General features: G+C 38.8%; 1 protein-coding gene across 11 annotated transcripts in view; it reads left to right on the top strand.

The window, feature by feature from the left end:
- MITF (melanocyte inducing transcription factor) overlaps positions 1-18,937 on the top strand; it is a 201,115-nt gene that overhangs the window by 17,240 nt on the left and 164,938 nt on the right. Inside the window, exon 1 of one of the 11 annotated variants that reach the window (XM_073230903.1) lies at positions 2,002-2,947. The exons of the other annotated variants lie outside the window; for them this stretch is intronic. The gene's annotated coding sequence lies outside the window, so the exon portion shown is untranslated. Of the gene's footprint in view, positions 1-2,001; positions 2,948-18,937 lie in introns of those variants that run through there. 11 annotated transcript variants of the gene reach the window in all.

Genomic DNA, 18,937 nt, shown 5'->3' on the forward strand with positions numbered 1-18,937 from the left:
TTATAATGGTACTTGTTGGGAGTTCTTGGAATTCTTTTAAGAAGGGAAGCAAATAATTGTTTTTAGTAGGTCTAGTAGTTTTGAGTTGCATAGCCAATAGATTACACGTTTTAATAACAACAGAGAAACACAAATAACTATGATAACAGCAGCACCTAACATATTTAAAGCCCTTGCTACAGGCTGTGCCTTATGTTAGTGCTTTCCTGTCCTCTGCCTTTAGGAAATGGAAACTAACTAGGGTTATAGTAATGAAAGTTGCGTGTTGTTCTGCTTGCATCTGAAGTCTGCATTTTGCATTTTTGTGCTATATCCTGTGTATTATAAAAAGAATGGCTTGTTTGGTTTGTATGTGTGTACACATATGCATGTGTGTGTGCATGTCTGTCTTAGTCCTGGGATAAGAAAGGTGGTACCTGTGTATTTATTTTCCAGAGTTTTCCTGTGTTAGAAAAGTCAAAAAGTTGAAACAGGAGGCGTGAATAATTCAGATCTAGTTGAATTAAATACATATTAAGGTACCTACTGTCTACCAGGTACTGTGTTAAACATTTCAGATTCTTTTTATAATTCAATTATAATATGAGGTAGGCAGGATCCCATTTTATAGATGAAGAAACTGAGGTTTTGCCATGTTATGTCACTTGCCCAAAGTCATTCAAATAAGGATAGAACCAAGACTTAAACTGAGGACCATTTGACTTGAAAGCTTCAAACTTATCCACCCTACCGCTCTTCTTTCTGTGTATATTGGGGTCCAGGGTGGGAGGCAGAATAGGAAGTGATCAGGGGTGACAACTCATGTTGATTTTAGAATAGAAAGAGGACTAGGTGTCTGATCAAGTAAAGACAAGAGACTCTGGGTGTGGCTGAACATCTGAATCCAAGATAAATAGATCTGTGTATTAAAGGTGCTCACAACATGCTTGACTGCATAGTCCTTTGTTTTCAAAGCTGTTTCTAAAGAAGGAAAGACTTTAGGCTGTGAAAGCTCCAAAAAAGGTAACAAAAGATGGGATGGTGGGTGTGATGTATAAGTTACAGATTTTCCTCATTAAAGATCTTCCATTGTTCCTAGTTGATGACATCAAGAATTCTTGTCTATACAGCCAACCTACAGTCCACCACTGAACATGCAGCTCCTAACATCTTGATGTTTTTCACTCATCTCTCTTTCTCTCTCTCCCCAACCCCTCCCAGCCTGACTTGTTAATTGCTTTTCTTGTGTGTTTTCATAAAGTTGTAGCCAGTCTGTTCCATTCTGGACTGTTTATCTTTGAATGCCAAAGGTCTTGAAACATCATAATGTTGTGTAATGAACATAACTTCTGCCTTGACATGTGGGTATTAAGAGCATTAGTCATTGCAAATGATTGAATTAAATATTTTCAATAAAAGGATATAATGATCTAATAGAGAGGAAGAAGTTATAAAAATACTAGTTGATGGCTTTAATGGTGAGCCATATACTTAGTGGGTTCCATCAGTGATGGGCTAGAGATTCACAGAATGAGTGTAAAAGCATTCTTCCTCTTTATTAGTGGGAGATGTGAAAGACCCCCAAATAAAAACTACTTACTTCTCAGTCGTACTAAGAAAAGTGTAAATCATCTGAATCTCCAATGCTTTTGCTCCCAATCCACTACCTTGCATGTATATTTAATTATTGTGAGAAATTTTGAAGATTTCCATGAGGTATTATCAATAGGGACTCTTGGGCTGTGTCTTGTTGGAAAGTCCTTAGCCTTGTAATCTTCTTTTTTGGAGAGCCACCAGGGCATCTTTTGCAGCACCGTCAGAAAGCCAGGGATTTCCTGAGTGAACAAGGTGGGTCTTTACCTGTGATGCTGATTTTATGAAGAGTTTTGGTCAGCATTAGTCATTGTGAAACTATGTGCCTCCTGCCCTGGTTTATCTCTATAGACATGTCCCTGTGGCAGAAGATAGAATCCTCATCTCTCCTTGTCTCTCCAGCATCTAAAGATGTCAGAGGTACATTTATTTGCTTCTTGCTGGGGAGTGTGTAGTAGGCACTGTTCTTCTCGGATGGAATATTGTCTAGGTGAATGATTGATAGTCAGTTTAGCAGGTTGATGTACTGTCTTATTTCCTAGAATTGGTGGTTCAAACTGGAGGCATTGTGTGCTAACTCTCCTGTACCTTGCCAACAATGTTCAGTTGTTCTTATAAACAACTTCTGAAATAAACACCTTTTTTTTTCTAGAGAGGTTACAAACAAGGAAATTGCTTTAGTGTCAGAATAGAGGGCATAAACTGTATCTATGGCCACTGTTAAAAATTTCTCAACAGCCTGGATATTTTCAAGAAGTTGAAACAGGAGGAGTGGCCATTTATGGGATGTCCAAGTCAAAATTTAGCACTTGGGGAAAAAATTTCTTTTCCAGTATGACATGTTGTGAAAATTGATAATTATTTTTGTGATCAAATAAGGGATTTCTGACATTTACATGGTGGAGGGGATTGAGTGGGTGGAGGGGAGATCTATTTTCACCTGCTGTTTTTGCATCTGGTGGTATTTCTGGAAGGAGTATTGATCTCTAATCCTCCTACTTACGATTTGAGATTTAATTGGTATCATCATTAACCACATCTATAGATAAGGAGGTAGTTTTGAATGGGAGCCAAGCAACCTGTTGATGTAAAGTCTGTTTTACTTTTATGATGCCCATCATTAGCACCTCCTCCTTCCTGGCTGAATTCCCTGTCATTTTAAGTAGGCAGCAATTACTGGTTTGCTAAAGAAGCCGTCTCCTGCTGCCAAGGATCCTATTAATTATCACTCTATCTTTAATTTAGCCTTCCTAGTGTTGAGAGAAGGTGCATGTAAGTGTGTGGCAGAGCAGCTGCAATCACATCTTCATAATAATCTCCTTTCTGAGACAGTTCACCGGATTCAATGTTCAGCCAAAGGGCCAACACGGCCCTGGTGAGTGTTTTCAGCTTTCTTCTGTCGGGTAGTTGGGGGTCAAGTTTAGTGTGGTTTTCTTCTCCCTTTGACTCTGAGCTGAGTAAAAGCTAATGGTTGGCATTTATGTTGGGAATTCAGACCTGTTCTGGTCCATCTCTGAAATTAAATGGGCCGCCTTGAAATATTTCTGTGGTTTTCCCATGAGCTATTTTCTCTACCTGGGAAAAGGAGATCATGGCATGGACTCTATGCTAACTCAATTTACAGGTTCTTGTATAGCTGATTTTTTCAAAGAGTGACCATCTTTATGTAATTTTGAATCTTTGGTTCTTACTGTTCATAAATCGCCAGGTCGCTTTCTGTTTGTTTTTAGAAATGTTCAGTTTCCTTGTTTGAATGGACCTTTTTTCCAGAAGTTCCATGGGATCATTTGATTAGGTTTGGAGTGCTTATGCTTCCTTTTCCACTTTCTATGTGATTTTTGTTAGTGTTGGTGTTTGAAGCTGTTGGAGTGATACACTGCAAAGTGAATTCATTTTCCACGTTTTCAGATGTGTTTTTCAGTCATCCCATATTTCTTCCCCCTCTCATTTCATTCTGCAGTTGTAGTTGTCATTCTTGCTGGATTCAGTATAAATGCTGATGTCACTGAATTTCTTAAATTACAGCTGGCGGGGATTAACAGAAATTGTAAGAGAATACCACTTCCTCATTTTGCTATTTTCTTGACTAATTATGGTCCTTCTAAGTCCTGTAGGAGGATGGGGATTTGGAAGTAAGTTCTCTGTTTTGAAGTTAAAACAATTTTCATTTTCCTTTCTCTGTTAATGTTATTCTTCAAAAATAACTTAGTGCTCAGGATGCTACTCTAATGTGCCCTTTCATAACCTTGGACAGACCTTCCCCACTCAAGATTTTGAACCTTGGGTTGTCTTCTATCCTGGGTGAAGGGTTTTGAATACTTCCTTTAAGTAGAATATTTTTACCCAACAGTATTTTGCCAACTCTTGTTCCTGGTATTAGGGGAAGGGTTGCGATTCATTTATTATTTTTTTCCAGAGCCTTTTGTTCTTTACGGAATGCCTAGCTCTGTCCCTATTGTTTTCGTGTTTAGAATCTGAGTGTTCTTTGTGGCAGTTCTGATTGTTTGACACCCTCAGACATTTATTTTTTGGGCTTTCTAGTTCTTGATCTAGCAGTTGCAGTCTAAGGCCCAGGTTTTCTTATCAGTCTTTGTGTTTTAAGTGATGGCTTCCTGAGCCTTGCCCTGGGAGTTCTCTGGTCTTCTGGATGGGATGTCAGAGGCCACCTGGATGTGTGCATATAAATGGTGGCTGAGCACTGCTTGGCAGTGGTATTGATCAAAGTGCAGTTCTGTGGAAACAGAAATAGAAAAAGGTTCAGCATTTGCACTTTCCTCTGCTGGTGGTTTTGCTTATTTTGTGTATTTGGAAAAGGCAGCCGTATGCAAACTGCTGACTTACTATTTTCCCTGGAATGGAAACCATTTGGATTATTTCAATGAGTTTTAGCTAAGATTTGTTTGTTCACAGTATTAGTTTTGTTTTCTGGCGTCCTATTTACAGTAAGACCAGAATGTGTCTTTTTACTTTATGGAAATAAGTGCTACTAGGTGTCTCAGGATTTTGTAAACCAACTTGAATTTGGAAAATCCTATGTTTACTCAGTCAAAATGGAAAGTCTTTAGTGAAAATTATAAATACAGATATATTTCCATTTTGGGTGAATTACTTTCTTTGAAAAAAGATTTTTTTTGGCCAAATTATTTAAAATTTCAGAGCAGTCCTTTTTCCTGGTTAATTTTCCTACTAATTAATTTTTCAGATTTTAAAAGAGAAAAAAGATATTAAAAAGAATTGAAGACTAAAATCATATGTGTATACTATTTGATGTAAGATGGTAACTTGACTTTTTCTTTTTTGTTGTCTTTGTGGTGGAATGGATTTAGTTTAGCTTTGAGTGGTAAGATTTGGATTAGGAAAAAAAATAGAATTTCTTTACTGTAAGAACTATTAAGCACCGATTTGAGTTCCTGAATATAAGCTAGGATTGCTCAACCCCCGGAAAGTAGCCACTTTAGGGTCCGTATACCCTTAGTCAACACTTCCTTCTAACATAGTGATGATACATTCTTTGAATTGAGATTTGGAAATGGTATAGCTAGCTGAAAAACATTTCAAATATGTGGAGTTTTTGGTTAAATGTGAGTTTTTAAAAGTTCAGATAATAGAATAAAGGAGGGAAAGAAAGAATAGTTATGAATTGGTTGAACTGTTTACATTTATGTAGGGGATGTCACTAAATATAATAATGGGAGATTAATAGCTGAGAGGAAGTAAGAGTTAGAAACATATGAGGTATTCAGAGGACCTAAGGATTAGGCATCAAATAAACTAAATTTCACTTGTTTTTAACTTTCATGAAGGTTTTTGTTCATCATTTTATCCCAGCAAGTGGCACCATGCAGGACCTAATGGTTACTCAATAAATGTTGAATGAATGAATGTATTGGGAGGCCTGATTCCAGGTCTGGCTGTGCCACCAAGTGATCTGTGTGACTCTGAGGACTCTGTCTCCTCTTTTATACAGTGAAGGGTAAGGACTGGATTGGAGTGATTGTGTGGTATTCTGCTGTTCTTTTCCTCAGCTACACTGTAGTGACATGTTGCCAACGATCACCTCGCTCTGTCCTGTGAACCCAGGAGGAGCCAAGGGCCCTTCTGAATTCCGTGTCCCAAGCTTTCACAACCCCCCATGGATACTAGAATTGAACCTGATTTGCTGTCTCAGACATACCTTCTCTCTGAAATCCCTTAATATGGTTCCTTGGTTTTGGGTCATTACAGTTTAGGTGCTGCAAACCTACTTAAAAGTAGGCAATATTCTATGAAATTCCTTGGTCAGCAGGTGTTCACTTAAATAATAATAATGACAGCAGCACACACCATTGTCATTTCTTTCATTAATTTTTCATGTAGATTTAGGAGATTTAGATAGAACTTAATGAATGGGCCTAGACAATATTCCTTTGGTGGAGTCAGGTACCAAGAAACAATTAGATTGACAAAGCCTTTCATTTTTAATCCCCAGAGCCCATTTATCCATCTAGAATGTGATTGTTGAACATTTACTGCATGCCAGACACTGTGCTGGTTGGTACAGTGGCTGGCCCATAAGACATGAGCCTTACCTTCTTAGAACTCAGAGTGACATGAATATGAGGCTAGGTCCATAATTGTACCTTTGGGGACAAAAGATGGAGGGAGTCAGTTCCTTTGAGGGGAGAAGAAAAGAGTAACGTATCATAAAAGAAATGAAGTTTGAGGTCACTGTTGACAGATGACTGCCAAGCAGATGAGCAGAGGGCATTCCAGGTCAATAGGAGACAGCACAGTATGGGGCCTTTGGGACAGTGTGATCATGGCAGAAACACCAGGGAGCATGGCCAGATTTAAGCAGAGGAATAGCACTCTGGCTGCCAAATGAAGAACAGGTTGAAGGATGGCCAGATCCGGTGTCATGGAGGCCAGTTAGAATGGTTCCAGTTTCACAGTCTTTGTGAGAAATAATAATACATGTGCACTGTTCAGCCTTGAAGAGAACTTGTGATTGCAAGGGGATAATGCAACCTTGATCCCAGATTTCAAGGGCAGTGTGGGCAAAACTAAGACTGTGTGTACACTGCTTACTGTTGACAATAGTGATTGTTCATTCATCACATAGTTGGATCCCTGTTCTTTACCATGTACCTAGGAAACACAGTGGTGAATAAAATGGACATGGCCCCTGCCCTCAAGAAGCCTATATTCTAAACAGGAGATGGTCAATTACATGGACAATTATAGATACTATGTATTCTTTATAACTTACATGAGCAAAATTCTAAGTGCCCATCCTATCCACAGAAGCCCTCCTTTTCCTTCAGCTAACTCATACTCTGACCAACATGCTCTCTGCTCCTTATAGTAAGTTTTGAGGTAAAGTTAGAAAACTATTACACTGTATGTGCCTTGTATTCCACACACACACATCCTAATTTAAAGACATCTCTCTTCATTCCAGAGGTAAACAAACACCTAGAATAAGCATATGAGGTAAATCTGCTCCAGGAAAAATTCCATGTATCTTCCGATATTTTCTGAACTCTGATGTTTTGTGTTGAATAATCTCAGCTATGTATTGCTAGATCCAAGAAGAAAGATCTTGGTTCTGGTGGGTCTTTCACACATAATTAGATCGTGAAGCTGGCTTTGGTGGCTCCTTTAAACTGGCCTTTATGTCTGGGCTCCAGGTTACTGTTGGTGTTAGGGATTCATGTGTGGGAGCAAGAATTTGCCTTAAGGCACCAAGACGTTAGATAAGTGGCTCATTTTAAAGAGCTGTTTACGTACAGTAATGGCAGTAACAACAAATTCTTCCCCAAAGAGAAATCTTTTCCACATTCTCTATCCAACACATGATAATCTTTAGATTGTAAGGAGTGAAAATTCAGCTGGGTGGATCTGATAAAAATTCCTAGGGAACAGGCTCAAGCACTGGCTTATTACCGTGGTAATTGCAGCTGGCTTAGGTGGGAAGTGCACTTTGCCCATTTTTTGTGACTTGGCTAGGTGGTATGTAGTTGGGACTAAAACTCTGGAATCAGACTGTCCTAGGTTTGAGTCTCTAGCTATACTGATTAGCAGCTCTGTGAGTTTGGGAAAATGACTGAGATTTTCTTTTTTACCTCTAAAATGAGGTACCGGTTGGGTATGTAAGCCCTTTTGTTAAATGTGCCTGGCTTTTTTTCTGCTCTACTACTTTATGACATTGGGCAACTTGTTCTCTTTGTATTTGCTTTCCTTATCTGTAAAGCAATGACAATGATAATGATAATAATAATAATTCCTACCTCATGAGGATGTGTTGAGAATTAAATGAGATAATGCACTTGGAGGGTTTGGCATTACCTGGCACATAGCACTCCATATACCTTACTCAGCTATTTTTCTTACCATCATTATATTGAGCTTTCTAAAAAACTGTTCTTTCTGAAAGTTAAGGCATCACAAAATGCATTCATTACAATGTGCTTTCCTTTTTCTTTTTTTAAAGTGAAGACTGAATAATACAATTTCTGCATTTGGAGTACAGTTAAAATACTGGATGTCTAGGTAAATTTGAATTTCACATGAATAAAGAAAAATTTTTTTTAGTAAAAGTATGTCCTAAAGATTCCCTAGGCTACATACACTAAAAAAATTACTCTTTGTTCATCTGAATACAGATTTAACTGGCATCCTATATTTTTATTTGTTAGATCTGGCAACCCTAGTTTTGACATAAAACTTGCTGCTTTACCTTCTCATCCTTTTTTTTTTTTCTCAGATGTGTATGGTTGCTTACGCAAAAACAGTGAATGTGACCCTTGGGACATGAGCATAGAAATAGTTACAAAAACTTGATGGCACTTTTCCTAGTATTTGTAGTAAATCAGTCTCCTAATTGGTTATACCTGTGTAGGCAGTGGGACTGTCAAATTGAGATTACCGTTGATTACCTGTGTATACAGCGTGAAGTTGCTTGAATATTCTGAAATGTTTTAGGGTTGCTTCTACCCAGAGGGAACTATTAATAATGACACATTAATGGGTAGGTATGCATTCCGGAGAATCCTGAAAACCTCATCATCTTTGAAGGAAATGACCTCATTACTCTTAGAGTCACCTATCCAGAGAAGGTCATTCCCTATGGCTGGCTTGGTTTTCCAAGTAGGAAAATAAACGAGTGGTTAGGTTAATAATTTAGAGTGATTTCATTGCACTTAAAATTTAAGTTAATTTTTAAGTAGGTTTGGTCCTTAAGCTATTAGTCTAGTTGGAGACTTGGAGAGAATTAAATCCAAGACTGTGATCCTTTCAGTTCAACTAGTATTTACTGAGTATCTACCAGGCATAAAGAAACTACAAAGGGGTAGAGAGGAATTAAAAGTGTAGTTCTGGCTCTCAAAAATCCTAGTGTTAAATGGAGCAGCAATGCAAGACACAAGATGATAAAAGAATAAATAAGGTCAGAGTCTAAGGCAAGTAAAGCCAGGTCCCAGACGGTTGAACATAGGAAGTGATTCAATATGAGGAACCAGTGGAGTAGGGAACATATTAGGAATGGTCATATCTGAGAGAAACTCTTCTAAGATGAGAACAATTTTATTGGGGAAATGAATTGTTTTAGGTGTAGACTTAGCATTAACACTGACCTGGAGGTGGCCACATTTTGAAATGAATGTGTTATTTAAACTTGACAAAAATTATATACAGCATTGTAACTGGCTGTATCCTTTTCTCTCATGTGTCCTTGTTTATGGTCTAGAATTTCCAGATCAGAGATGTGACTTTGTGTAGGTGGAGCTGGACTTGTTCCATGTTGGTTACTTAAATATTTATCATGCACCTGTTGTTGGTGTGTGTGAGGCAGCCAGAGACTTGGGCAATGGTTAGTGATTCTCCCAGTGAGTCCCTTAAAACTAACTGAAGTCACTCATTTGAATATGGGTTTTTGCTTGCCATGAACATTTCCAGTGATCTCTGACTCAAGTTGGGCAAAATCAACAGCAAGAGGATTTCATGAGAAGCTTCTGCAAGACACTCTGAGTTGCCTAAATGACTTTGAAGGCTAGTTTAACTCATTTCCTGTTGGGATAACACTTGTATATTAGACTTGGCCCCAGACAGAGTTAATAGCCTTAATAATTTTGAGTGGTCCTAAATGATTCCCCTGCAGTGTGCCATTAGCAAATGAGGAGGCTTCCACAGACGGCTTTCCACACACATACCTGCTTCAGTCATCATGGCCTTAAGAAAGGAGCTGAACCTATCTTAGATTTAATGATAGAAATCTGGATTCCTGGAAATTAAAGGAGTTACTATTGTAGCAAATGCTGAAATACTTACAAATATTTTCAATATATTTCATACTTACTTTCAATTAGTTCTTTTCTAGTACTTCTGCTTTCTTTTGGAAAATGATTCTTTGTGACATTAATGCCATTTAAAAATTGTCCTAGTATTTGGAACTTATTCAGATAAAACCCCAACTTCTCCAGCAAATAAATTAAAAAAAGGAGAGGGGGTTCATGTTGGTAAAGAGATTAGACACACCATGAAAAGCATTAGATTAGGTTGCATGCCCAGTGCATGACAAGGACTGCTGAGCCCGTGAATGGAAAACTTCCCCAGTTTACTGTTTGTATGTGTGTTGTGTGATAGAGTATAAGTCAGACTGGGAATCAGCAAGGCATTCGTGGTCCCTGGTATTTAATTTTTGCAAATTAGGGTTAGCCCATGTCTACCAAGTTCAGACAGGTAGTTTGTTTGTGGATGTTTTTACTATTTCAGGTACTGGTGAGATGAAATAAACCCTGGATACAAACCTTTTTTGAGTACTTAAACATAAAAGAGCATAAACTGCTTATGTTACTTTGGGTCTGTCTGAATTGTTACTTTTTTTTTCTTGATGGCTGGACCAAATATTATGTAGTTTTAATATCTGCTCTTGGTTCCTACAGTCTTGTTTCTGTCTGCTATTAATATCTCCCTTTATATATCTGTCATTAAGTTATAATTTAAGCTTGGCGTTTTATATTTAGAATGATGCATGGAGGTTCAGCAGTGCCAGCCATTCAGGCTTAATGGCAAATCTTGGTTCATGCCAGAAAGTCTTCGAAATCTAGTCTCTTTTTTGGGGTATCCAATCTAAGCAAATCATCCCCTTCTCCTCTTAAGCTGAAGGGCAAAGGGAAGCAATTCAGAAGTGATTTCTGCATCTGTACATGTAAGAGCATCCTGTTTCTGATAAAAAAAAAATGTTGGCTTGCTATTTCACTTTTCAGCCTAGAGTCACACAGCCTCAAAGGGGATTTGTTTTGACAAGTCTTTATGTCACTTCATTCCTTAGTTGACTGACTTTCACACAGGGCATCAGTGAATGCCAGTTCTAGAGTGGGCACATAGTGATAGTAGATGACACCCAGGCCACAGGCTGCGTCCCAGCAGCTGCCAGACACATCAGACATTTCACAGCTCTTGAATTCTCTGGATTTGGGCCACATTTGAACTCCAGCCATCAATCCATATAACCAGTTATTCAACTAATATTTACTGAGGTTTTATTGTGTGCCAGGCACTCATCTAGGTTGGAGGAGTAGAGTGGTGAGCCAGACTTTTGAAAATCTGTGTACTCACGGAGCTTCCATGTGGCAGAGGGGAGGGCTGTAAAAAACACACACATAAATAAAATATGTAATATGTTAAATGGTGATAAGTGCTAGAGAGAAGATAAAGCAGGGATGGGTTTGGGGAGACTTGTAGTTTAAAATTGAGTGGTCAAGGAAGGCCTCACTGGAAAAAAATGACATTTGAGGAAAGATCAGAAGGAAGTAAGAGAGTGAATCATGCCAGTATTTTTTGGGGAAAAACTCAGCAGACCAAGAGAGGTACACAGGGCTTGGACAGAAGTGTACCTGAGTCAGTAATAGCATGATGGCCACCATGGCTGAGACAGGCTCAGCAAAGGGGGAGAGTGGTGGAATGGCAGGAGATGAGGTCAGGGGAGAGGTGGGATCTGAGTGGAAACAGGCCCTATAGGGGTTTGTCAAGACCTTTGCCTTTCACTTAACAAAAATGGGGAGCCATTGCAGATACCCAGCTAGAGGAGAAACATGATCTGCCCAGTTCAGGTGGCAGCCCAGGTCGGTGATGAAAAGTGTTCTGAGAATTTGGAGATCATTTAAGTCATGGTTTTGGCACCAGGTCAGGGCATATTAGTTCAGCATTATCAGCTTCAATTTTTTTCCTTCTTATAAAACACAACTAGTGGACTAGGTAATTTTCATTGACCTCCCAGGTTTTGATACTGCCTATCAGCATTGACTGATATCCCGCCTTGCCTCCTCCCGTCTCAGTGAATTTGAGTATTTCAATTTTGTGACTGATTACATTTCTCTTTGAGTATGGAGAGCTGGATCCTAGATGTGTCCGTTATCTTACTGTACTTTATTTAATTTCCTGAAAATTTCCATAAATATCCTACATTGAAAACCTTACAAACTAGGAAGTAATTTTATATAATGAGGTTAAAGGTTGCTCACAGACTAAATGGTATGGGTGAAAACACAGATTATAAGATTTATTATGTAGCCTTGATACTGTTTTTTTTTTTTGTTGTTACAGGAAATAGAGCTGATTTTTTGAGGTTTACAGTGAGTTATCAGTTGGGATAGAATGATAAAGAAGGCACAACTTCTACCTCAAGGAGTTGAGTAGGGGGAGACAGTCCTGGGTAAAAGAGTGCCCCACAAAGGATTCTTCATGGTACACAATAGGACAGGATGCCTTGGCCAGCCTGAGGCCCGTGGGAGTCCCAGGTAGACTAATCTTCAGGTGTACCTTCACCAGTATTCTTTAAGTTTGTTTTTGTCATCCAGTTAGACTTAGTGCCATGAAGGGTGGGAAGTGCCAGGGGCCCTGTAGCTTCTGTTCTACAGCCTTATCAATTTGGCTCTACCCTAACTTCCATCAAGTTGTTAAGCACATCAAGGTTCTGCAGTTAACTCTTTAAAGGCAGTTAAGGGACCATGTTTATTAATCAAGAATATTCTCTGGGCATCTCAACCCTCTCTCTGTTGCATCAGAATATTTCTTCCACTTCCTGTGATATCTTAGTGTCCCTTATAGACTGGTGCCCCAGATAGACACGTGACTGATCATTTCCTTTATCTCCCCTGTGGAGAAGTATTGTCCTAACCTTGCATTATCTTCCAGTTGCCCGTGAGGATTCTCTCAGTAGTAAGGTGGGGCCTCAGTTATTTAACCTACTGACATAATCCATTCCTCAGGTTCCATTAACTGGCATTGTCTTGGGCAGCCTAGAAAAATTTTAAGTTTCCAGGTTGAGGGTTCTGGAAAAAACTTCCCAGAAGATAGGAAGGCTCACCTCAGCCTTTCAGCTGGGGCTCCTCACATACGTTGGGGTGCTGAAGGCCTGGCTGCCAAGGGGAGTTGCCACGGTTATAAGTGCCTTGACTCAGAAGGATGAGGCCAGCCCTTTAACACCTAAGCTGAAAACAGAGCCAAGAATTCTTGACTCCCATGTCACACTGCCTCCTTTTCATTCTATTCTGTCTCAGGCCTTTAGACACATTCTTCTTCCCATCCTAAACCGTTTCCTACCACTCTTCTGACTATTTGGTACTCCATCTTTCAGTCTCAGATTAAAGGTTGCTTCCTCACCCACTTCCTTGTGCCCTCATCTGAGTTAGCTTGCTGTGCTCTTCTTTTATGGTTTCCTGATCTTTCTCTTCATTCTGTTTACTTACATACTTGATTACTTAGGTAGTTATCCTATGCAGGCATACCTTGTTTTATGGCGTTTCACTTTACTGTGCTGTGCAGATTGTACATTTTTTAAAAATTGAAGGTTTGTGGCAACCCTGAATCAAGCAAGTCTATCAGTGCCATTTTTCCAACAGCATTTGCTTACTTTGTGTCTCTGTGTCACATTTTGGTAATTATTGTAATATTTCAAACTTTTCCATTATTATTCTATTTGTTATGGGATCTGTGATCAGTGATCTTTGACGTTATGATTGTGTTTTGGGTGCTGTGAACTGCACCCATAAAGGATGGCAAACTTAATTAATGAATTTTGTGTGTGTTCTCACTGCTCCACCAACTGGTCATTGCCCATCTCTCACCCTCTCCTCAGTCCTCTCTATTCCCTGAGGAACAAGAATATTGAGATTAGGTCAGTTAATAACCCTACAATGGCCTCTAATTGTTCATGTGAAAGGAAGAGTTGTGTATCCCTCACTTTAAATCAAAAGCTAGAAATGATTAATCTTAGTGAGGAAGGCATGTCAAAAGCCCAGACAGGGTGAAAGCTATGCCAAACAGTTAGCCAACTTGTGAATATAAACAAGCTCTAGGAGGAAATTAAAAGTGCTACTATGATGAACACAAGAGTGATAAGAAAGCAAAACAGTCTTATTGCTGATTGGAGGAAGTTTTAGTGATCTGGATAGAAGATCAAACCAGCCATAATATTCATTCCTTCCTTTAAGACAAAGCCTAGCCCAGAGCACCTTAACTCTCCTTAATTCTGTGAAGGCTGAGAGGTGAGGAAGCTGCATAAGAAAAGTTTGAAGCCAGCAGAGGTTAGTTCATGAAGTTTAAGGAGGAAGACATCTCCATTCCATAAAAATGCAAGGTGAGCAACACGTGCTAATGTAGAAGCTGAAGCAAATTATCCAGATTATCTAGCAGAAATAATTGATGAAGGTGGCTACACTAAACAACAGATTTTTCAATGTAGACAAAACAGCCTTATATTGGAAGAAGATGTCATCTAGGACTTTTGTAACTAGAGAGAAGTCAATGCCTGGCTTCAAAGCTATAAAAGACAGGATGATTCTCTTGTTAGGGGCTAGTGCAGCTGGGGACTTTTAAGTTGAAGCCAGTACTCATTTTCCATATTGAAAATCCTAGGACCCTTATTTTAAAAAGTATGCTAAGTCTACTCTGCCTGTGCTCTATATATGGAACAAAGAAACCTGGATGACAGAACATCTATTTACAACATTTTTACCAAGTATTTAAAACCCATTCTTAACCTACTGTTCAGAAAAAGAGATGTGTTTCAAAATATTACTGCTAATTGACAATGCACGTGGTCACTCAAGAGCTCTGGTGAAGATGGACAACAAGATGAATGTTTTCATGCCTGCTGGCAGCATCCGTTCTACAGCCATGATCAAGTCCTTCTGACTTTCAAGACTTATTGAAGAAATACACTTTGTAAGGCTAGAGCTGCCATAGATAGTGATTCTTCTGATGGATCTGGGCAAAGTAAATTGAAAACTTTCTGGAAGGGATTCACCACTTAAATGCCACTGAGAATGTTCATGATTCTTGGGAAGAGATCAAAATGTCAACATGAACAGCAGTTTGGAAGAGCTTGATTTCAACCCTCTTGAATGACTGAGGGCTTCAAGACTTCATTGGAGGAGGTCCATGCCGATGTGGTGGAAACAGCGAAAACTAGAATTAGAAGTGGAGCCTGAAGATGTGCCTGAATTGTTCCATCTCTCGATAAAACTTGAATTTTTAAGAAGGAGTTGCTTCTTATGGATGAGCCAAAAAAGTGGTCTCTTGAGATAGAATCTACTGCCGGTGAAGATGCTGTGAAGATTGTTGAAATACAACAAAGGATTTGGAATATTTCATAAGCTTAATTGATAAAGTAGCTGCAGGGTTTGAGAGGATTGACTGCAATTTTGAAAGAAGTTCTACTGTGGGTAAAATGCTATCAAACAGCATCACATGCTACAGAGAAATTGTTCATGAAAGAAGGAGTCTATCAATGTGGCAAACTTCACTGTTGTCTTAAGAAATTGACACAGCCTTCCCAACCTTCAGCAGCTACCACCCTGATCAGGTAGCAGCCATCAACATCAAGGCAAGACCCTCTAACATCAAAAAGATTATGACTTGCCGAAAGCTCAGAAGATGGTTAGCAATTTTTAGCAATAAAGTATTTTAATTTTTTTCTACCATAATGCTACTACACACCTAATAGACCACATTATAGTGTAAACATAAGTTTTATATGCACTGGGAAACCAAAAAAATTCATTTGACGGATTTCATTATAGTGGTCTGGAACTGAACCTACAGTACCTCCAAGGTATGCCTGTATTTATCTATGTGATCAGTGCCTGGCTCCCAACGCCATGAGGCCAAGGAGCACAGCTATTTTGTTCACCATTGTCATCCCAGAGCTTAGCTCAGGGCCTGACACTGATAGGCACTGTATAAATATTTATTGAGTAAATGAGTCCATAAAAGAAAAAATAAATGATTAGGAGGCCAACTCTGCATTTTCACTTATCTATTCATTTTAAATGTCTTTGCTTACTCAGGCTAAGGGTAATGACTTAACTGACTTTGTATCTTATTCAGGATGCTGAAGATGTGATTTTTGTCTCCAGCATAACTCTGTGGTTTTCTGGAATTTTATTGAAGTTGTCTCTGTAAAACCCAAAATTCGATGACACACACAAATCAGCGTTCTTTAATTGGTATAAGCTTGACATGTTGGGCTATGATTTATCAATTTATTTTGCTGTATTTGCATTTTTATTCCTTAATTCTGTTTCCAGAAATGAGCTTTAATTCTGTTTAGATTCTCATCCATTCTATTTGTTAAAAATGAATAGAGAAACTATTGCTTTTTCTTAATAAAATTCATAATGCTTTTTTAGAGAGGTTTGTTTTGGCTTACATAATGGGACTTTAAAGTGGACAGGAATAGAAAACTGAATGGTACTTTCTCTAGAAGAAAAACCAAAGCTTCTTCCTGTATATAGAAAAAGAAACAAGAGTGGATTTTCTTTATTTCTAAACTGTCCTAAGTGTTCATATCACAAAGATGGGCTTTTCTCAGGCTAGGTTGGCATTTTTAATTTGTAGAGAAAGTGGACATTGTTCTGCAGTGTGTGTTGTGGTTGTACTGGCTCCTGAAGAATATCTTAAAGGTATCTCTGAATAGTCACACCCTAAATTACACGAACTGAATATTTCTAAAGAGGTGGAAAATCTGATGCGTGTTTCCCAGGCACTCATGCCTCAGGAAAAAAAATTGAGGTGGGGAGTGATACTCCAGTGCTTCTCCTTTATATTCTGCTGGCTGTGTGACCCTGGACAGCTGAACTAACTTCTCTGAGCCCCAGAATCTCCATCTGTAAAGTGGACATAAAAATGCCATTTACCTCAGAGTTATTGTGAAGATAGGCCCTGGCTTGTATTTGAATCCTGGACATGTTCCTCACTGGCTGGGCCATCTTGTCCTAGTAACTTGAATCTTTCTATGTTTGAGTGTTCTTATATGTAAAATGAAAATAGTAACAATGTCTGAGACATACAGTTGTTACGAAGATTAACTGAGTATTTGTCAATTCCTTGTACCTGCTAAGGGCTCTGTAAATGTTTGCAGTTGTGATTAAGAAGACTGGGTCCTATGAATAGGTGGTCTGGGGTCATACGTCAGTTTCCATCATGCACCAGATGTATGATGAAGAAGGTGCCAACTTATTTGAGCCTTTGTTTCCTTTTTTTGTAATATGAGGATGATTCTAGTTGTAGTGCCACATTTTATGCAAAGTCAATGAGATAATGCATATGTAAGGCGTTTATCTAGGGCCTGGGACATGGAAAATACTAAGTCAGAGCTAAAGGGAAGACTTTTCATGTAATTGTTACTATCATTATTATGTTTCCATTATTTTAAGTGCTATTGCTAATATTTCTGGTTTATGTAGCACTTATCCTCTAAAATGAATTCCATAAGCTCTCTGTGGAAATCAACATGATTTTTGTATGGAAAATAATGTTGAGGTCTACTGTAACTGTTAGTTTACTTACATAAATAAAATTATTTCAACAATTTGAACATATTTAATAACTGTCTTATAGTCATGCACTTTCAGTTTTATAGGTCACAAAAGATCAAAGTTAGTCAGGGTCAGTATTAAGTGGACAGTTGTATATTCATGGAAAATGACTCATAGGAAGCATCAAAAATAATAAAACATCCAAAATAATTTTAAAAAGCCATTACATAAACCACGTTTTAAGTCAAATCTGTACCTGTTTTGTATCTTAGTTGAGATTGTGTTCATAAAGTTTTGACATTGTTTAAATTTCTGATGTTAAATCTCACTTATGACTGATAACCATGCATCATAACCATGTGTCACCGGAAATGGCTGAGCATTGATTCCAGTGTTGGTAACATTTTCCACTTTAATCATTTGGGCCACTGTTTCTACAATATCCATTTTTAAACTTTTGTGTTGTTTTGCAATATGTCTTTAAGTTCAACTTCCTTTTTTTCTTTTCTTTTTTTTTTTTTTAAAGGTAGGTAAGGAAAGAGTGATTATAGTACAGAGCTATAAGTGGTGTTTGAGAAAAGCAGGGCTTTGACTAGTGTTTGACCCGTAAGTCCCTGTGTTTTAATGGAAGGTGGGAGCCTGCACTGAGCAGTAGGAGGTTCAGAGAAGTGCAAATGGTTGTACCAGATACTCTCAAGTCAAAAGTGCTGATGAAATTCCTAGATCTTATGTTTTGGAAGGATGAGTAAAGTTATTCCATCAAAAATATGTGGGCAGTCTTTCTCCAGTCATGTGCAAATATCTGCTGAGAAGATGGGATGGTTTGAAGGTTGGGACATGGAGAGAAAGTTATTTCAAGGTCATTGTCATTGGGGCATAGAATGGAGGACTTTTTAAGTCATGATTAGGAGAGTAGGCTTTATTTGAAGGCCAGTAGAGAGACATGGAAAAGTTTTTAGGAGCTACAGGTGCTATTTGTGCTTCTGAAAGATCACTGTGACGGTGCCACAGAGAATGGACTGCAGAGGGTGGTGACAAGGAACCCCAGTGAGGGGCAGTGCAGGCAGGAGGTGATGCTCTCCTGGACTTGCATGGTTGTTGTAGAGATGGCGAGAAGGAGGTGGAATGGAAAGATGCAGGGGGATGAAGAAGCACAGCCCTGGGTGATTGGTTGGACTTCAGTTTCGAGAGAGAGTGAGGGAGGAAGACTGGCATCCAGATTTCTCACGGGAGCAGGTGGGTAGCACAATGGCGCTGTTCATGGAGATGGAACTCTTGGGAGCAACACAGGTTGAGGAGAGTGGATTCCTTGTGCGTGGGGTGTAAGGATGGAACAGCTGTCAGTTGAGGAGCTCGAGGGCAGGCACTATTCTGTGCACAGAGTTTGTGTTTCATTTAGGTTTACATTTTCATGCATGAAGTCAATAGCCAATTAACAGTTCCCTAAACAAATAGGGATTCATTTATCTCCCATAAAAGAGGCTCAGGGGTCTATCATTCTTTTAGGGGCTCCATTTGTCAGAAATAGCCTTACAGTGATTTGTCTTGGCTTTTTCCTTATGTGT

The sequence above is a fragment of the Manis javanica genome, chromosome 3 (genome assembly GCF_040802235.1).
Source record: "Manis javanica isolate MJ-LG chromosome 3, MJ_LKY, whole genome shotgun sequence".
NCBI lineage: Eukaryota > Metazoa > Chordata > Mammalia > Pholidota > Manidae > Manis > Manis javanica.